This window comes from Gossypium raimondii, chromosome 8, assembly GCF_025698545.1.
Source record: "Gossypium raimondii isolate GPD5lz chromosome 8, ASM2569854v1, whole genome shotgun sequence".
NCBI classification, from domain to species: domain Eukaryota; kingdom Viridiplantae; phylum Streptophyta; class Magnoliopsida; order Malvales; family Malvaceae; genus Gossypium; species Gossypium raimondii.
The window spans coordinates 31,462,034-31,483,952 of NC_068572.1; the positions used below are offsets into that span (position 1 = coordinate 31,462,034).

Genomic DNA, 21,919 nt, shown 5'->3' on the forward strand with positions numbered 1-21,919 from the left:
AAGTTGCATCTGCTTCAGCATTTTTTAGTTGCTCTTTCCCTTTATAGCTTGCTCCCCTACTGATTCAGAATTCTTTTCATTTGTAAAAGCTGAAATACCTTCTTCAATAATGGTGTCATTCACAACTCCTAGCAGCTGAGTACCACTTCGTAGTGTAATGGCTTTGCACTGTTCCTTCCCTTGAGATTGAGAACTCTTAGTGTCACTCAGTAATGCTCCTTGTTGTCTGGAATTAAATGTAGTGGCAATTTTCCCTGCTTGGTTTTCCAAAGCTCTTAAAGATGCAGCCTAGCTCTAAAGGATAGCATCATTCTTAGCCATATACTCTTTCCATAAAGCTTCCATACATGAAGAACTTGAAGATGAATTTTGCTGGGCATTTTGTCAAAGATTTATTGTACCAAGGTTGTACACTCCAACATTTTGTCGAATGGCATTACTGACATTTCCCACCCCTTGATTACTCCAACTAAAATTAGGATGTTGTTTCCACCCCTAGATTGTATGTGTTAGAGTATAGGTTGTTGTTGTTGCAATTAAAATTCTCCATGTAATAAACTAAGGCTGGGTTTGATGGGTACTCAACAAAGACACGATCTTTTCCATAGTAAACACATGCTAACTCTATTGCTTTCATTTCCCACCTTGTAGATGGCTTTTTTAGTTTTTTAATCATATTTTTTAAGGATGGTACCTGAGTTGTTAGAGATGTAATTGCATCAAGCTCTATTGCTCCTGCAACTCTTCTGCCAGTTCCAACTCTGGTAGTGGGGTATTGACAATCGTTATTTGCTATCCTTTCCAGAATTTCATAAGCCTCGTTGTATGATTTATCAAGTAAAGTTCCATTGGTAGATGCGTCAACAACCACTCTTGTATGAGCATTCAATCCATTGTAAAACATTTCCATTTGCATCCAATGCTGGAAACCATGCATCGGGCATTTTTTCAGTAGCTCCTTGAACCGCTCCTATGCTTCATATAATGTTTCATCTTCTGATTTTCTAAACAATGTAATGTCATTCCTCAATTTAGCATTCATGTTAAGAGGATTATATCTTAGCAGAAGTCTCTGACACAGCTCATTCCATGATGCCACCGTATCTGACAGTAATGCATTTAACCATGCTCTGGCACCATCTCGTAATGGGTAAGGAAATAACTTCAGTCACAGGGCATCTTCAGGAACACCTTGATGCTTAAATGAATTGTAGACTTCCAAAAAGAGTCGTAAGTGCAACCTTGGATCCTCAGTAGGCAACCCACTAAATTTCCCCATTGTTTGTAGCATTTCAAACATCACCAGCTTTAATTCAAAATGTTGAGCCTGAATATGCGGCCTCACAATTCCTAGATTTAAATCATCTAAGATTGGCACTACATGTTCTCTGATGGGTCTATCTCTGTCACCTACAATCTGAGCAATATCAACATCCCTTCTTTCTTGATATAGTGGCTCTTTTCCAACTTGATCATTTCTAATTCTTTCCTTTTCTCACAACACTCTATTCCTTCGCCTTAAGGTTCTCTCGATCACTAGATTGAAATATTATTTTGAATTCTCCAGAATATTTCTATGCATGCACCAACACAGACTTGAAAATTAAAAATTAAAACAACTAATCAAACTAAACTAACAAAAATTAAACAGATAATAACAAATCAATTTTCCACCAATAGTGTTGATCGCCGGCAACGGAGCCAAAAACTTGTTGCGTGTAAATGTGTAATGCAAATGTGAAAGTGTACACGCCAATTCAAATAATATAATGATGAGTGAGTATCATCTCCACATGGACCATAAATTGATTAGTATTGGTAAGTATTACTGTAAATTTAACTAATGAAGCTATGCAAAAGAAACAAAGTATAAATTGGTGAAGGGAATTGACGAATTAACTAATAATATCAATTACAACTGATAAGTGACAAAACATTCTAAATTTCGTGGCAATTCACAAAGAACAAGTAGAGAGTATTTTTGCTGTTGAATTATAAAGGTTGGAATTACTCAAGGAAATATTTTCATGACATAATAATACTATGGCAAATTTTTGACTAAACTATTGCCCATAGAATTACCACTGCAGCCTACTTCTTTTGAGAGTTAGACTATAGTTATTATTCGGAGTCAGTGTATGTCTACAAGACTCACGAATGATAATCACACTAACGTTCTTCACCTGTACAAATCACATCTTCTATTCCTAGAGTGCTGTGAATATTCTTTCGAGTGCTTATTTGCATCAATCGATTAATAACTTGATGTATTTAATCTTTTCAGATTCAAATCCATATAAGAACATAACACGTAGTTAACTATGTCTAGAGCATGCATGCATGCATTCCAAATAAACAAGAATCGAATGAAATAGTGACTTTAATCAAAATTATATCGAATGAAATAGTGACTTTAATCAAAATTATCTCATGGGCATTACAAATAATTCAATATTAACCCAAATAATTCCAGCCCAAAGAAAATTAGCTCATGGGTTGGGCAATGAAAACCAAAATTAAATAATTCATCAACATTCTTCAAGTTTACGAATCACAGAAATTAAAACCAAGAAAAATAGAAAAAAAGGAAGAACTCCAAGAAATTCTCTATACACTTCATCTTCTTCTCAAGATTTTACGCAAAACCCAAGGCAAATTTCTCTTCCCCTTGTCACATCTGTGATCTCCTCTTTTTAGCTGCTACCCTCTTCTTCTCTTCTAAATCTTCCATATAGTTTTCCCACAGGGTTCTGTTCCACAGAGAGAAACCGTTCTCTTTCTTTTCTTTTCTCCTCACAATCCACGTGTTCTTCTTCTCTTCTCTCTCCTCCTTTATACGGTAGATCCATCCCTCTCAGAACACATATTTTGCTCCTATTTTCTAGGGTGATTTATCTGGCACACGTACAACTGACTGAGAGTGATGTGGAATGAGTGTTGCGTTATATTCTTGGAATTGCCATGGCATTTTTGTTAGCAATCTATCCCACTATTCGCTACGGCAATGTTTCACTTCCTTCATTCTCTTTTCCTCTTTCTCTTTCCTTCTTCTTGCCTCTTTCATCCTATCTGTACTTACTACCAAAGACTACCACACCTCTTTTCCATCAATTAAAAGTAACATAAATTTATAGTTATAACACAATCCAAGCTTTAGTATGTAATGCTCTTGTAATAAGTCTAAAATGCAAACATATTTTCTTAATTACAAGTAAATATTGTAACGACCCGATAGTCAGGGGTGATGGAAAGTGAAATTCGGGGCTCTGTTCTTGTAAAATGAACTCGTAAATATTTATAAATATTTACGAGGTTAGTTTAGTGGTGAATTTGATTTTGGTTAAGTAATTTTCATGAAATTAAGAGTTCTTTAGGTACAAGGACTAAATCGCATTAAAGTTATAAGTTGAATAATAGAATGAAATAAATTAAAGGGACTAAAGAAGCAATTATACCTTTGTTTCATTTAAAGTGGACAGTCATGTTTTAATAGTTTATACATGTGTATATTATATATATAAGTTATATAATAATAGTTAGTGCATTAAAAACAAAACAAAAACCATTTCCTATCTTTTATTCTTAAAATGCAAAACAAAGAAAAAAATTGGGGAAGAAGAGAAGATAGAAACACACGACACCTAAAGACTTTTAACCTTTCAAATTCAATTGGTTAGTCAATTTAGTCCATTTTCTTATAATTTTTATGTTTTTGGAATCCCGATACTTAGAGCTATCCGACCCATGTTACAATTTTTAATGTTACTCAAGATTGAGGATGTTACCATTGTTATCTAGCTAGAGTTTTAGGGATTAAATTGATAGATTTTTAAAGTTAGAAGTGAAATAGAACTAAATAGTGAAGTTAATTATTGATTTTGAGCAATAGGGACTAAATTGAAAGAAATTTGAAATTAAGGGGTAGAATTGGAAAACATGGAGCTAAATTTAGCTTAGAGTGAAATTAGTATAAAAATTAGAGGTTAAATGTGGAGATTAAATTTAGTCTTGGTTTAGGGACTAAATTGAAGATTTAGCAAAATGTGGTATAAAAATTGAAACTTAATAAAAATTGAGTTGTGTATTATTAATCTATTTTAATTATTTTATTCTGTAGCAAATGTCGTTCCAGAATCCTCGAGTAAGAAGGGGAAAAATAAGGTTGACGTCGAGTAGCTCGGGATATACAGTTTGTGTTTATATAATCTGAATTAAATTACAAATTATTGCATTTTGAATTGTTTGCATATGGTAAGTAATTAAGGTAAGAACTCTTGTACTTGGGCCGAATTGACTCAATTGTTGATTACAATGAACAAATTATGTGTATTGAGAAATGTGGTATTCTTATGAATATGTGTATTGAGAAATTTAACATATAATATGTGTGATGATGTACATATGTGAAATTGGAACATTGGATTATTAAAAGTGAAATGAAACTCTATTAACTGTTTTAGGCTAAGTCGGATATAGATGGCATACCATAGGATAGGAAGAGTTTAGGGATTTCTTCGACTTTGAGTTGATGAGTCACTAGGAGCCAATTTGCTTCGGTTTAACCAATGAGACACTTAGTGTCAACTTATATAGCATTGGATGCAGTTATTACTTCAGATTTATCCGATGAGGCACTGGGTGCCAAATTGGTGTTTTGGTTGGATCCGTGTATCTGTCTGAGTCTAAGTCTTGTTAATAAGGGAAATTAAATGATAATATTTATGTGTTGATATTGAGATGACAAAGATGAGAAATGGATATGAAATGAGAAATGGAATATGAAATGATGAAATGGGATGAGTATTGAAATGAATTCATGTGTTGAACAAAGAGATGAATCATTCCATTGCATGAGTTGAAATTATTGAATGCTATATGAAATGCCATTGTCATGTACTAGGACATGTGGATGTGAATAAAGAATGAACAGTTTTTTATTATTGAATTGAAACATAAGTTCATAACATTTCTTGTTGCATTCTTAAATTTTAATTACTTATATCAAGTTTAAATTGTTCGGATTATAGAAATACCAATGAGTTATACTTAGCGTACAGTTTTGTTTCCCGTGCGTAGGTTAGGTACTTTTCAGTTTATCGACAACTCAGCATCCAACAACAATTTGAGAATCAAGTGTGGTGGTGTTTTATTTTGTAAAGGCATATACCTAAGAGGCCTTTATGTGATGTTATTTTGAGTTCCACGTGTAATGGTACTTAGTGTTCATATGGTTGTGGTTAAATTTATGTTTTGGTATGATAGTCAAGCTAATGTTTTGCATGTGTTTTAGTTTTAAGCTTGGTAGCCTAAATAGCTAAAACATTAGGTTGATTATGGCAAATTAGTATGAGTGAGAGTTTGGATGATTAATGCCTTACTAATGTGTTTGCAAATATAAAATGTGGTACCAATGAGGATACATTGGTTAGACACTTGATATGGATGTTTAGGAACGTTTTAAGCATGTTTAATTGTGTTTTGAATAGGTTAAATGGCTTGTAATTGGGTTTCTTAGTGTCCAAGTAAGCATGATTTGGTAAACTTGAGGTTTAGGGTGCATTTAGGTACACACGTCTTGAGACATGGTTCACACAGATTGCGACGCGACTGTGTGAACCAAGTCAGTGAGTTATAAGAGTAGAGAGACAGGCTGGGACACGACCGTGTGTCTCAAGTCAATGAATTACACAAGTAGGGACATGGGCTGGGACACGACCGTGTGTCCCAACATTGAAAGCCACACAGCCTGGGGCATACCACACGACCATGTGACCCCTATTTCTAAGTTTTTTTGAAATTTTCCCTGAACTTTTTGAATTCTTTCAAATTAGCCCCTGCTTGTTTTTTTGATTATTTTTAGGGTCCCTTAAACTCGTATTAAGGACTATAACAGTATTTTACTCTGATTTTGAATGAAATAACAAACCTAAATTAGGTGAAGTAGGTTATTCTACTAATATCATCAAAGGTATCGGAGTATAGTTCAATACTTTGATGCTAATAATTGGAATAGTCTTGTTATGTATCCAACTTCTAACTTTCAAGAGTGTATAAATAGTGATAAGAGTGTAGACAGTGGAAGACTAAGTTTAGCATTGCATAGCATATCTCATCACTCAGTTATTCAAGATAATTATATGGAAATATTAAATTAGTATGTACTGCTTCTTATATAATATGATGTTAACTGTCAGTTTGCTCCTCTGCTTATGTTGTAATTAAATGTTCTGTAATACCTGTGACCCTAATCCGATGACAGATGTTGGTTAGGGGTATTACAAATACTTTAGGTTAGAAGCCTAAAATATAACTCATTTCAAGAGTTATCAACAATCCAGGAGATGAAATCAGTCGAACTATCGTGTGTTTATAGCAGTGAAGACCATGTGTTTGATGAATGCCCATCAAATCTAGCATCTATATATACATGAATACTTTTAATTAGAATAATAAACTTTATTCCAACACCTACAATCCAGGGTGGAAGTAGCATCCAAACTTTAGTTGGAATAATCAAGGTGCCTGGAATTTAAATAATGTTGCGAGACAGAATGCTAATAGTGCACCGCCTTGTTATAATCATCCTATGTTAAGGAAAAATATTTAATAGGGTCAAGCATCATCTTCCACCTCCATTGAAGCCTTGCTTAAGGAATATATGGCAAAAAATGATGCTGTAATTTAGAGCCAGGCTACGTCCTTCATGGCTCTTGAGAATCAAGTAGGGCAGATAGTGAATGCTTTAAATTCGAGGCCACAAGGAGCATTGCCAAGAAATACCAAGAATTTGAGAACATAAGGGAAGGCACAGTGCAAGGCCATCACTCTCAGAAGTGGGACACAGTTGGATGATGTTATTCAAGACACCACTATAGAAGAGGACAACTGAAAAGGCTAAACAGAAGACTGTTGTAGCAGATGTTATTCAAGATTGCATGAGTATTTTTAGATTGCGCCCATAATTGTCGCCGCATATGACAGCTATCCGGATAGGAACAAAAATGTGTGAGCTATCCAGTCTGGTACAACTAGCTTGTACGTACAGAGGTAGCATGATTCTGATGAAAGGACACCTAAGCTATTTGGGAAAAAAATATAAATATTCACATAAAAAGAAAAAAAAGAGCTTTTGAATTATCATCTTCTTCAACCTATCCTTTGAAGCTTTCAGCTATGGTGGCTTAAGTCTCCTAAGGGTGAACCGACACAAAAGAGATGCAAACTAGCTCTTGACGAGGAGCCCTGAGTGCAGTATAAGAGGGAATAGAGAGATTCAAGTCGAGTTGTCTAGGAATAGTATTCTCTACTTATTTCTTTTATTTTTCTTTTCTAAACGCTGGTGTTTACTTTCTATTTCATGTTAGTATGGAAGTACACATGATTTCTAGGTTAAATGTTATTTTATTGAATCTTGCTTCTACTGTTTAATCTTTGGGTTTGAATGTTTTTAGTATTGAAGTGTTATTGCAGTCACTGACACTGGAAGGTGTAGTGACAATTCAAGCTAACAAGCATGACAACAAAAGTTGCTTAAGGATTAGAGGAATTTAATCCACTTGCTCTTAATAGTGTTCCATTGCCAGCATCAGAAGCTGGGGTTAATCTCCATGTTTAAGTCTTAGATTAAATATAGAAGTTAAGTTCGGTAAGATATTCATTGCAATTTAATGCATTGACAATCACCTATCCTTTTATACCTTGTGAGCACTTAACATTCTGTTGAATATTCATGTATGGGATACTAGTTTATCATTATCATATTTTATCTTGTTGTTTTCAAATTATTGCTTCGACACCTACTCTCACAATTTATCTCGTTTCCATCCATTTATTGCACTAACACTGATAAACAAAAGACAACCATCCTCGTGGGATCGATATCCAACAGACTCATATCTGTCTACTTTACTTGCATCGACAGTGTATGCTTGCACATTATTGTTGCGACGTTAAACAACCGATCATCTATTCAAGGATGCTCATGAATTTTATCAATCATGTGACTATTTTTAGAGGGAAAGCAATCTATCTAGGAGAATGAAATGCCGCTACAAAATGTCCTGGAGATTGAGTTGTTTGGTGTGTGGGGAATAGAATTTATGGGTCCATTTCCACCCTTATTAGGCAACTTATACATACTCGTGGCAGTGGATTATATCTCTAAGTGGGTCGAAGCTATTGCTTTTCCAACTAATGATGTAAAGCTAGTGCTAAAGTTCTTGCACAAGAATATCTTTATAAGGTTTGGAACACCACAAGCCATTATCAGTGATGAAGGATCTCATTTCGATTGCAAGCTAGTAGCTAATGCCTTATATCAGTATGAGGTGAACATAATATTTTCACGACATATAATCCCCAAACAAATGGACAAGCTGAGATTTCTAATAGAGAAATTAAAAATATTCTAGAAAAAGTGGTGAACCCAACTCATAAGGATTGGTTGTCCAGACTGGATGAAACTTTGTAGGCTTATCGTACGCCCTTTAAAACACCATTGGGGAGGTCACCTTTTAAGCTTGTATATGGAAAGCCATGTCACCTACCTGTTGAATTGGAGCACAAGGCATTTTGGACCATTAAAAAGCTGAATCTAGATTTGATCGCTGCTGGACATAAAAGGTTGCTAGAGCTGAATGAAATGGAAGAATTCAAGGCATAGGCATATGAAAATTCTAAACTGTACAAGGAGAAGACCAAGCATTGGCATGATAATAGAATTATGCCTAGGAAATTTGAACCATGGCAATAGGTGTTGTTGTTCAACTCTAAGCTCAAATTGTTCCCTAGTAAATTAAAATCTCATTGGCCAGGTTCCTTTGAAGTAGCTCAAGTATACCTTCATGAAGCTATTAGTATCAAAGACCTAAAAATAGGGGTTACATTCAAAGTTAATGGACAACGCTTGAAGCACTATTGGGGTGCTCATGTGGTTCGTGACTATCAATCCATTGACCTTCGAGATGTTTGAGTTAGCAATTTTGTGTTTATTTTTCTTTTCTTTAATTGCTTTACTTCCACTTCATTTTTATTAGTTGTTATCATTAATTATTTAATGTTGTTTCGTTTATGTTTTTATCTTTGATTAATGAGCAGTTTTTCCAGATTTTCGAAGACAGAATATAAGTGTGGCATTATCAGTTGTGATACAAAGAGGACCTTACCGCAACATCTCAAAAGGAAATTATGCCATGACAAACTGGGTGAATGAATGTCGAGGTACGAAGTAACATCGGTTGATCGGACAGAAAAGTCCAAGGGAGAGATTTTTGGATAGCTAAACCCATTCTGTTACTTGGGTAGCCTCAGGGAGGAAAAGCTAAAACTTTTATTTTGGGGCTAGGTTACCTCACATTTCCTCCCAAAAAACCACATTATTTTCCCTTCTCCACACCACAAAGATTACTCTGCATGTTTCATTGTTTTGAATTGTCAACATTATCTCTTCTACTCACCTCTTTTCAACTACTCACATCTATTATGTTTCCCACAAAGTTTCCATCTTTATCATTTCTTTCTCTTCAACTTCTCCTACATTTCCTCTTACCACATTTTCAAAGATTTCTTTCTGTCCTCCTTCAATGATGCTGAGTAAAGACTGCTTCGAAGGCTACTAAATCATCACGGGCCAACACTACCCGACCTAAAACCTTTTTCAATAGTGTTGTGGCCACAAAATACAACAATAACATCTTAAAGGTGCCCTTTTTTGTTTTGAACAAGGGTTCTTGTTCAAAGATGAACCACACATGGGTTATGATGAGTCTGTGTCCTCCATCGTAGAGAAGCACAGGTGGAGTATTTTCTTTTTGCACCCTGAGAACATTTTTAGAAAGGTTTTTTGTGAATTTTATGCACATGCTAATTCACCTAATTCTCCTTTTATCTATGTTCGTGGCACTTCAATTCCGTTCGATGAAGATCATATTAGCGCCTAATTTGGGATCACGGATGTGCAAGATGAACACAGACCCTTCACTAACAATGTCACTGCTAATGGATTGACTCAAGTCTTGAATGATTTATGTGTCGAAGGTCCGTGTTGGACTATTTTGAGTTAAGATTGTTATACTGTTGAGAGGGCTTCTTTAAAGCCTATTGGGAAAGGGTGGTGCCATTTTCTAAAGAGCTGCCTCATGCCATCAACTCACAATACGATTGTTTTCAAGGAGATAATGCTCTTATTACATTCCATCATCATGGGGAGAAGAATCAATATTGGTTGGATCATTTTTTAGAAGGTGTAATGGTGTGCCGAGAAAAATACTGGCAGCCTAAACTTCCCCTCCCTGATTACTTGTTTGTGCCGCACTACTAAAGTCCTTCTCAATGCTAATGAGGATGTCAACCGCAGCATGGGTGGACTATCCTGAGCCATTTTTGCCAAAGTCCAAGGCATTGATGCTGCAAAATTAACTCAGCATAGTCAGCCTACCACTTCTACTATTGCACATTTTCCCATGGCAGCACTCTCATCATCTTGCAGCACTTTCAACAACAAGTGTTGCACTTCTTAAAGTAACTGGAGAAAAGGATTTCCCTATTTGAGATTTAGCAGTTTCAACTAGCTGAGGAGATGGTCAAGGCCTAGGAGTAGCAGGCTCAATATTGGACTTATGTGAGGAGCAGAGATTTGGCTCTAAAAAGATCCCTATAGAAGAAATTTACAGAGCCGATGCCAAAATTTCTTGCCTTCCCCACCTCTTTGCTCCCAATTCCGAAAGCTACAGTGTAACACCCCTAACCTGTATCCATCACCAGAATAAGGTTACGGAGCATTCCCGGAGGTTTACGATTCTAAACTATCAATAATTTTAGACATTTAATATCACAACATCAATCATAGAAAAGTCGAACAACAACATACATATTGTCCCTTATACGAGCCTTCGAGGCCCTAAAAACACGTTAGAAACAAGTCGGGACTAAATCAGAAACATATAGAATTTTTCAGAAAAAGATAAAAAATTTCAAATTGTAGGGGTCACACAGCCATGTGGCCAGGCAGTGTGACTCACACGGCTGAGACACACGCCCGTGGCTCAGGTCATGTGGCATTTGAAGTATGGACACACGGTCATGTCCCAGCCTGTGTCCATGCCCGTGTAACTCTTTGCCTTGGGTCACATGGCCAAGCCACACGTCTGTGTGCCAGGCTATGTACCTTTAAAAATGGGCTCACACACCCGTGTTCCAGGTCGTGTGCTAGGCCGTGTAATTGCCTGACTTGCAACCCTTTGAAAGCTACAGGGGACACACGACCATGTCATGACACATGGCTGAGACACATGCCCATGTCTCTGGCCGTGTGGAAGAAAAATAGGCTATTTCCAAGCCATTTTTCTCATCTATTCATGCACCCACCTATAAAAAATTTTCCACATATAAACAAGCATTCAAAAATCCCCAAATAAAGCATCAACAAGCTAGACCAATAAAGTATATATTCACACAACCAATATGCCCAGAAAGGCACCTCAATCACAACAATTAAACCTGTATAACTAAATGCTTAGTTTAGCCAAAACTTACCATTTTTTATACATATCAAATCCACACTCATATATACCAAATTTACCATTTAACATTTAGCATCAAAAGCCACAAATACTAACTACATTTTTCATACCAAAATGACCATGTTCAACTTCGATCATCTAAGCATCATAACGACTATAAAGTCATCCATCAAAAGGCCACATACATATCTCAACATATCAACCATTTCAGTCATTCAAAATACTAAATTTACAAGCCAAAACATAATGGTTAAAACATCAACCAAAACACCTATACATGCCATTACAACCAAAACTCAGAAACACCAAAATCTACCGATTTAGTCGATGGATAATGTGAAAGATCTTCGACGACTTTCCAACCCGAACAAGCTTCTGCTTGACTACAAAACTAGAAAAAGATAAACACAAGGTAAGCATGTTATGCTTAGTAAGTTCGTAACGTATGCAATCTAAACTCATCACTACATTGAACAATCTCAAAACAATATAATTCAATCAAACATAAGAACAGATAATTATTAAGATTAAATAAATGAAATCATGCTATTCATTATCATAAAATCACACACTTCTTACCTTCCATCATAATAAAATAAATTGCATTGAAAATTCTTACCGGAGCTCACACAAAGTTATACCTTTTTTTACCAATCGATAGCTTTTTTTTACCAATCGATAGCCGAAGCTAACTGATTTCATAATTTGATAGCCGAAGCTATCCCTTTTCATAATTTGACGGTCGTCTCCATCCATTTTCACAATTTGATAGTCGAAGCTATCCCTTTTCATAATTCGATAGCAGAAGCTATCCCTTTTCATTGTTCGATGGTCATCATCATCCCTTGTCATTGTTGATGGTCGTCACCATCCCTTTTATTAACTTGATAGCCGAGGCTATCCCTTTTCATTAATTTGATAGCCAAAGCTATCCCTTTCCATTAGTTGATAATCGTTGATACGTCGCTGGATTTTCCTCCGAAACATAATTTGATATTATCTAAAATAATATCATTTAAAACATAATCTAAAACGTTATTTAAACGTACAAACTTACCTCAACGATAAATGTAGAAATGGAGTCGATTAATATGAAGCTTTTTCCTTGCCTCGATTTAGAGCCGTGTGTGGTCTATCTTTATCTAATTGAATAAATTCGATCAATTTAATAACTATTCTATTCAATTCAATCCAAATTCAAATTCTAGAAAAATCACATTTTTGCCCCTGTAATTTTTATTTCATTACAATTTAGTCCGTAGCTCATGAAATGAAAATTCATGCAATTCACCTTTAACCCACCATAGTCGAGTTTCATGTAAGTCCCTAACAAGCCTTAACTAACCATTTTCTTCCATAAAACATCAAAAATCATACACAATCATTCATGGCAAAACCCTAACCTTTTAACAGTTTCACAAATTAGTCCCCGGGCTAGCTAGATTAAGCTACAATGATCCCGAGAACATATAAATAATTAGAAACGGGACTAATATACATACCATGCACACAAAACACCAAGGCTAAACCTAGCAAGCTTCCATGAGTTCTTTTTCTTTTTATTTTTGGTTGATGAAAGAGTAAAAAGATGATACATTGATTTTGTTTTATTTTATTTATCATTATTTACCAAATTACCATTTAATCCTTAAAACTTATTCATAATTTCATTAATACCAAGCCATGTACATCCACTATCTTCATTAATGGTCTATTTACCACATAAGGACTCATACTTTAAGGTTATATAGCCATTTAATACCTTTAGCTACTACAACTCAACTTTTGCACTTTATGCGATTTAGTTCTTTTTATAAAATTAAACATGCAAATGGTAAAATTTCTTAACAAAATTTTTATACGGTAATAATATTATGCTATAGACATTAAAATAATAATAAAATAAATATTTTTATGTCAAATTTTTGGTCTCAAAACCACTGTTTTGATTTCACTAAAAACGGGTTGTTACATGTAGAGGAGCCAGCTCAAACTCCTAGTGCTAGAGCCGAATCCGCAAATTTGGGAACCAGTGCTAACAAATGGGAAACTATTGCTGAGGAGCCTAAAAAGATGACATCATTAAATCTTGAGAACAAAGAAGAAGAAGAGAAAGATGAGATTGCCACAGACATTATTGCCACCACGAAAGGTAAGGATCTTGTTCCACCCAGCCTACCAACTTCCACCACTGCACAAGACCGTGACATTGATCATCTTATTGATGAACTCACAGAAACTGATAAGGTGGGGGACGAAATGAACACCATGAAGAGGAAGCTGTAGTATAAAGTCAGGGCCCAAAAATCCACTCGTAGGGCCAAATGAAGTAATTACACTCCAGCCCAAGCCAAGAATGGTTTTTTTCCCTACCTCATGTATTTTATTTCTTTTTCCATGAAATTTTTTGCGCATATCTATATTTTTATTTTTCTGTTACATATCTCTACATGCATTGAGGACAATACATCCCTTAGGTTTGGGGGTGTATTATACATTTAGGTTGCATTATATATCTAGTACATATGGTCATTCTAGTCTCAATAAATTTGTTTTGCCACTGCCATGTAACTACTAAGTATTGTTTTACCTATGCAAAGTATAATCTTCACTTATGATGTTCGACGATGAGATTATTTTTTAATAAATCTAGAAAAATGAGATAGTGGATTAGGCAAATTCATCCTAGGATAGTTTTCCTGAGAATCGACCCTTAAAAAATGAGATATCCTATCTTCTATTGCAATTGGTCTATAGTAGGTTCTTTTAATAAACTTAAAGAATTTTGAAGATAAGCTTAGTAAAATGGAAATACTTAATAATGAAGAAAATCGCAAAGTTTAAGAAAAATCAAGGAAATGCCATAAGACAATCTAATGCTTAGAATTACCAAATAAGTCAACAACCCTTTGTTTGCTCCATTGTGTTGTTGATTATGAAAATCGAGTTTAGGCAAGAGTGTATAATAAAGAAAAAGAATTTTAGGGGCACTCTACTATAGTAATAGGCTGAGTAGCTAAGGAGGTAGTTATTTGTTTCATCCATCTTCTAAGTCCAAAGCCTTAGCTTCATGAGTGAGTTCTATTCAAATTGTGACAAGATTAAGTATCTACAAATTCAGTGTATGCTCCATTATGATTATCGAGTCAAAGAATTGTGTGATGATTTGAGCCCCCTGTTTTAATAAGAAAAAAAACCAAACTGAGTTTAGATGAAAGATGAGCCAAGTAAATTAGGAGCTATTTGCTATAGTCAAATTGCATACAAGAGTATGTAGAATTTTTGTTCTTAGGGCAATATTTTCTGCACTGTCTTTGCTGAAGAAACTTATGAAACTTGAACAAATGTTTTAGACATAGAAGATTGTTAAGAACTGAAGTATAAAATGCTCTCTATATGGTTTGACAATACAAAAGTGATTATGTGGCCATGGCAATTCTTGCATTCACGCATTCACGAATAGTTTGCTTGAGGGCAAGCAATAACTCAGGTTTGGAGGTGTGATAACTCTTGGAAAGAGTTACATTTCATGCCTTTAGACTTAGTTAATTGCCTGTACTTAAGTGATTTAGTTTCATTTTAGGATATTGCATTAGTATTTTTAGAGCATTACATTAAAAATCTTGGATTGTCCTTAAGTTCTATTACATGTTGCTTTTAATGCTTGTTAGAAGGATGTGTTTACTGGTTGATGGCAAGTGCAAAGTGTAAGAGAAAGAGTAGAGGGTTGAAGGTTTGATGTGACAAATTTCAGGTAGCTTGCCAACATAAATGCTATGAAAATACTTGAGAGATGCCTAGTGAGCACTTAATGCGAACCGTTTTGAGTCCCAACTATACTCGTACCAAAAAAATCCACTTGAAAAAGAGAGATAGGATTATGGGCTGATAGACCTACCCTAGAAGGTCAAACCTATAAAAGCCAAAAGGGGAACCCTAGAAAGGGGAGTCTTTTCAAATAGAAGAAAAAGAGGAGCAACTTTTGACAGGAAATGAGGGAAGGAACAAGAAGGAATGTGGCTGAAGAAGGAGAAGATGACTGCATCCTCTTTGACAGCTGCAAGACATTATGTTGTCAATGATGAGAGTTGAAAAGGTGAAAGCAAAGATCCCGAAATTTCTTCTTTGATTCTTATCACATTTCCTTTAGAACTTAATTGTAAAAGATTATATTGATTACTACATTAAACTTGAACTCGATTTTCCCAACTATGAGCTAAATCTCTTAGGCTTGGGATTATTTGGCTGAACCTTTTAATTTCTATTAGTGTTCACAATTTAGGTTGAAATTATTTTTCTATTTTATTCAATGGTATTTCATGCTTATTACAGGCTGTGAATTGACAAATACGTAGCAAGTTATTAAGATAACTTCATGTCGATAGGGTTAGGTTATTTGGATAGACATTGGATAATATGAGTGAATGAAAAATTATTTATTCGCAGCAACCTCTAGGCATAGAGCCTTGCCTCATTCAGAAGAGGGTACAAAATATTAGTGGTAGCCAAACTTAAGTCTATAGACATATAGTACCTTAAGAAAGGTAGCCCTAGGTTTACTCTCGAGAGAAGCAGACTACTATAGAAACCTATCGTGCAGTAGAATGTTCAAGACTTTGTTGTGGCATTAATAGTTAGAGAAGGTAGATGCATCAGTAATCCCAACCGTCCTAATCAAGATTGCAATTACTTAATCTTCTTTTATGTAGTTACTTGGTCATGATATTCTTGTTTCATTTACTTTTTTTTGTGTTGCACACTTTATACATCATCATTCTCTCATTTTTCCACTATATTCCCACTGTTGTTTTGCTTCAGCATTAATCCAACCCTATGGAGATGATCTCACTCATCACTTTATTACTTGTTCGAGATGTATACTTGCACAATTCGCACATCATACTCACAAGCGACATCGAACCCCTTATCACCAAACACACTTAATCGTGCATCACTCAAATAAAATAATCGATGCATCTACACATATTTCACTCATAATCTTAACAAAATCATACTTCTTAACACATGATTTCCCATGCATGCTTACCACACATCATCATATTCATGCAGTGCATCGTACACTTCAGTGCATACATACAAATGTTTCACAGAGAACACACACCACCATACATACATACACAAACTTTTTAAGAAGATATACACATCTATATGAACATCGACCGTACAAGGAATCATCATAATATAGGGTGTAGAAGTCGAGTCTAGAGACTCACCAGAGACCTACCTTTGCTTCGACATGGACTGTTTGTTTCGATTTTCCTTCCTAATCCAGTAGTAGCAACTGCTTACAAGATCATGAAATTTCCATTAAAATCCCCATTTTCAAATAATTTACTAACATTTCAACTACGTATGACCTTCATGTAGGGCCTCTATAAGAACCTTTTTTAGTGATGTAAAAAAATGGTTTTTGGACCACAATTCCAATCAGTTAGTCAGTATTTTATTATTTATTTAATATCTACAAGGCTATTACAATGTCGTATCAAAATATGGTTAGAAAATTGTAACGATTAGATAGTTAATTTAGTAAAAATGACTAAATCATAGAAGCTATGAAAGTTAGTTAAGTTTTAGTTTGACTGGTTAATGTTTATGTTTGAATTCTTGTAACACCCCTTACCCGTATTCGATGCCAGAATAGGGTACGAGGTATTACCAGAACATATACACTTTTAACCGTAGTAAACCGAGTTGTAAAATTTCATCTAAATTAAAACTTTCAAATTGTTATTCCTGAGTCGTTAATTAGGGTTTACTTGGCTAAATATACTCACAATCTTTCACTTCCTCATCGTATGAATTTATAAATTTTCACTTACTTGTTGAATTCGTCCTGAGTACCTGAATTGATTCGTGTCATTACATATTCTCATATCGTCAAATTTTTCTTTTTAACTATTGTAATATATCAATTGTTCACTATCTAGTAAGCTAATTGTCACATATATACATTATCCATTCAACTCCCATACATTAACAAAATAGCCACAAAGATAGTAGAAATATTCTTTATTCGATATAAACCAAAACCCGTATTTCTTTTCCAACAAACCTTACTAAATATACACTTTATACTAACCCAAGTGTTTAACCATTCACCCATGACATAAATATATTTTATCCATTATTGCGAATATAGATATGCTTCACAAATCATAATTCACCTCACATAGTAACTGAATTATTTTTATCATTCGTCAAATAGATTACAAAATAAGTTATATAAAAAATATTGATACATTTTAAACCACACAAATAAACAAATTTTCATGCATTACATGATCATCACATATCAAAGACAAATGTTCTTGACATTTCCATCACATAAACCGAATTAATCAATGCAACTCAATGATATAATCATCCATATATCATTATTATCACACATATATATATCATGACTAAATTTCTTAAACATTTGATCAATTGCTTTTCAATACCGCAATAGTTCCTTCAAGTACCAATACGTATTTACCATTCAATTTAACATTTACCGATTATAATCGGGCATATGACCATTTATACACAATTCACTCATTCATTTTATTGTCCTCCTCCTCCTCTCCATTCCACAACCTTTATGTATAAAACATGCTTAAATAGCATTATACAAAATTTCAATATTCACTTATATTTAAATTCAAAGCTGTCTATTTGAGTCAGAGTAACAAAATAATTTTTATCAAAAGCTACAAAGCTCAAAATTAAGATCCGTAAATTTTACCCGAAAATAGACTCATATTTCTTCTTACCATAAAAGTTTCAAAAGTTTTTACTTGGCCAATTAGGATATTTTATTCTTTAAAGTCACCCCTATTTCACTGCTCAACATCTCTGACCTCTCTTCACTAAAAATGAATTATCTCATTATACCAAATTCAAATGATATTTCTGTTTGTTTACTTTGAAAATAGGCTCATTAAGAATTCTAAGAATATAAATTATAACTCGTAATTATTTTTTTTACAATTTTTAATTATTTTCCAAAGTTAGAACAGGGATTCAAATCAATTCGACCCTACCTCACTAAAATTCAAATATCTCAAAATGTATAATTCTTTTGCTTACTGTGTTTCTTTTATGTAAAATATACTCCTTAAGCTTTAATTTCATATCTTATTCACTCTCTAATTAAATTTCCACCATTTTTGTGAATTTTCAAATTCACACTATTGTTACTATCTAAAACTATTTTGTTGCACATTTTACTTTTCATAATTTCACTTTTCACTTTCAATCATTATTCAATTCAATTCCGCACATATATTCATCATTCAATCACACTTAATCATTACATGATCTCATGTATTTTCACTTAGTCAATTTCTCGATGAACACTTCGGAATAATAACAGATAGACGGTGGATTCAGAACATAGCAACCACCCTTTGTAATCAATGATATCTGGTGGGATCAGCACATAGCAACCACCTTATAATTAATGATACCGGTTCACATAGTAGCATGCACCTAGTACTACACATGTGACCATCACTATACGATACACGTAGTAGCCTGCACATAGTACTACACACCTGATCGAAGCTATTCGGTACGCATAGTAGCCTGCACATAGTACTACACATGCGACCTATCATTCTGGTACACGTAGTAGCCTACACATAATACTACACACGTGGCCATCACTTTCACTTTCACATAGTGGCCTACACACAGTCCATGCCACATATGTGATAATTTCTGTCATTTCATTTGTATCCTTTTTTATTCCGAATGTTCAATCGGGAAATTTCTCACTTTTTCTATTTTTTTTTCTTTTTCACTAATCAAAGTCAATTCCTTGTTTTTCTTGACTTATAATAACACATTTAACTTATTTAACACTCACATTATTAATCCAGTCCAAAAATCACATTTTGGCTCTAGGCTCTGAAATTAAACTTTATTCATTTTTCTTATGTTTTATGACATGCTGAACATTTTTTCCTTCTATAGAAACATCACATTCTTGCTCTAAAGTGCACTTATGAACAAAAATAATTTTTACCAATTATGTCGTTTCACTCATTTTCGCTGAAAATCATGTAGCAAAAATTGTTTAACATAATTCTAAGCTTCATATTCTATCATGAAACATCACAATTCACACTTTTCATCTATGGTTAATTTTTCAAACATAAATTCTACCTCGAATTAATGGTAGAAATAGCTTAAGCAAGTTACCGAGATTCTAAAAATATAAAGAATAAGAAACCATTGTTCCGACTAGGCCTGAAATCGGGCTGTTACAACTCTCTCCCCCTTTAGGGATTTTCGTCCTCGAAAATCTTATCAAAAAGTAAATTAATGATTTGCTTCCACTCAATACATTTTAAATTCAGACATAACTTTAGATTTTTTACTGACATTAAACATTTTAAACCCCTATATTCATCAAATATGTCACATAACTCTTTTCTTGTAGCTTTAACTATAAGAAATCACAAAATACTTCTGTACACTCTTTCACTAGAACATTCTTCAAACAGTTCATTAATGTATGTTGATAATCAATAACTCTTTATTCAACTCAGACTGAATCATAACAGATGTATCAGTTGACAATATTTCGTACAAAAGAAAGCTTCAACAATCAGATTAAATTTAATTTACCACAACATTTCTCAATTAGAATCATTACGATAGATATAATTACGTATCAAGTCTTCAAGAATACAAATTCTTCTTCTAGATTAAACCTCAATCTATATATACACTCAAAGTTGATTTCAAATCCGGTAGATATATTCAAACTCATATAACCCGGACATATCATTATACAAAAGCCACAACCATCATATAAAATAATAACAATTCCAATGATATCCCAAAAATGTCTAAAAGATCAATGTCTCTCATAGATATTAGAATCCAAAGTAATAGAAGCAATATAATCTTCACGTATATTGAACAAAACAAAACAAAATATTAGCCTTATACAAACTTTACCGTCAATTTTCATATTCTCACAAGGGAATAAATACCAAAAAAAGACATGACAATGTCTAACATAACCCAAACAGACCAATAATACATTCATCTATTAATATGTTTAGCTAATATTCTCATACGATAAGAATTCTTTCTGAACTAAACAGTCATATATACTTCTGAGGATAATCGTACAGACAGAATGTTCAAAAGAAATCATAGTAACTATCCAATTATAGCTACTGTACTCGGCTATCAATACTATACAAATATTATTCCACTATCTAATTCTGTCATTAAAAATTTTCACATTATCTCTTTACTAACAGAAATCGATCCAGACAAACTTCTGGTTAATTCGTTCTTTAAATAACATACCTGAATAAATTATTTATTCAGATTTAACTTCTTTTGTGATAGTAACTTTGCATAATCTGAGTAGTTTTTAGAACTATCCAATATCTCTCTCTCTTTTTATATTGTCTTCATTTGCTAATTCATTCACTTTTTTGATCACATTAGTAATCTTCCGTACACAAACTTCTGAAGCACTGCACTCATAAGCTTATTCAATCAAAATCTTACAAATTTTATTGTAACATTTTACTGATATGGGGGTCAAATTTATCCTACACATAAATACGCATAACACATACTATCACAAATAGCCAATTCATTACTAATTTCACATTCTCAAAACATTTAATAAACATTTGCTTTTAATCACTTTTTTTTTTCTCAACACCTAATTCATATGCCAACTCAAATCACTAATTCACAATCGAAATTTCTATATAGCATCATAATCCAAATATCATAACTCATGTGCTCATATAATTATAGCATTTATCAATAACAAAATGTTATACTCTTTAATCCATACTTTTATGAGTTTCAACTCATAATCAATACATTTTCACTCAAACATTTAAGTGTTTACTTCTATACTGTAAGAATTAATTTAATTGAAAAACATATATGTCTCATCAAGATAATTTTCATCATAAAACAATACTGATGAGGGGGTGATAGTGAGGTCGTAAAGCCTCTAACTTAGTCTCACAAATACATATATATAAAAATTAGCTTTCATCATCAATGTAATACCATCATAACCACATAGTTCATTCTAAGCAAATTAACACATCTATTTATTACAAATGTTTTCTGTCACTCACAATTTCACATAATGGATTTACCTTCTCGAGCTCAATATTAATATCTAATTAAATTCCAATACTTGGCTTCCATTTTACTTGTCGACATTTGTCAAATTAGAGAACGTCTTACGGAATTGAGTACTTTATTTTCTCGATGTCATGGTCCAACTATGGTCTTACACGTAATCACATATCACATACCGATGCCATAGCCCAGCTATGGTCTTACACGGAATCACATAATCACATTTTCACATGTTGCCATGGTCAAACCATGGCCTTTTC

At 33.8% G+C, this 21,919-nt stretch overlaps 1 non-coding gene across 1 annotated transcript; it reads left to right on the forward strand.

Annotated features, from left to right (window-relative positions):
- Window positions 1–926: 926 nt before the first annotated feature.
- On the forward strand, window positions 927–1,033 carry LOC128032093 (small nucleolar RNA R71). The gene has a single exon (XR_008188223.1). It is a non-coding gene; the product is annotated as a small nucleolar RNA R71 (small nucleolar RNA).
- The last annotated feature ends 20,886 nt before the right edge of the window (window positions 1,034–21,919 follow it).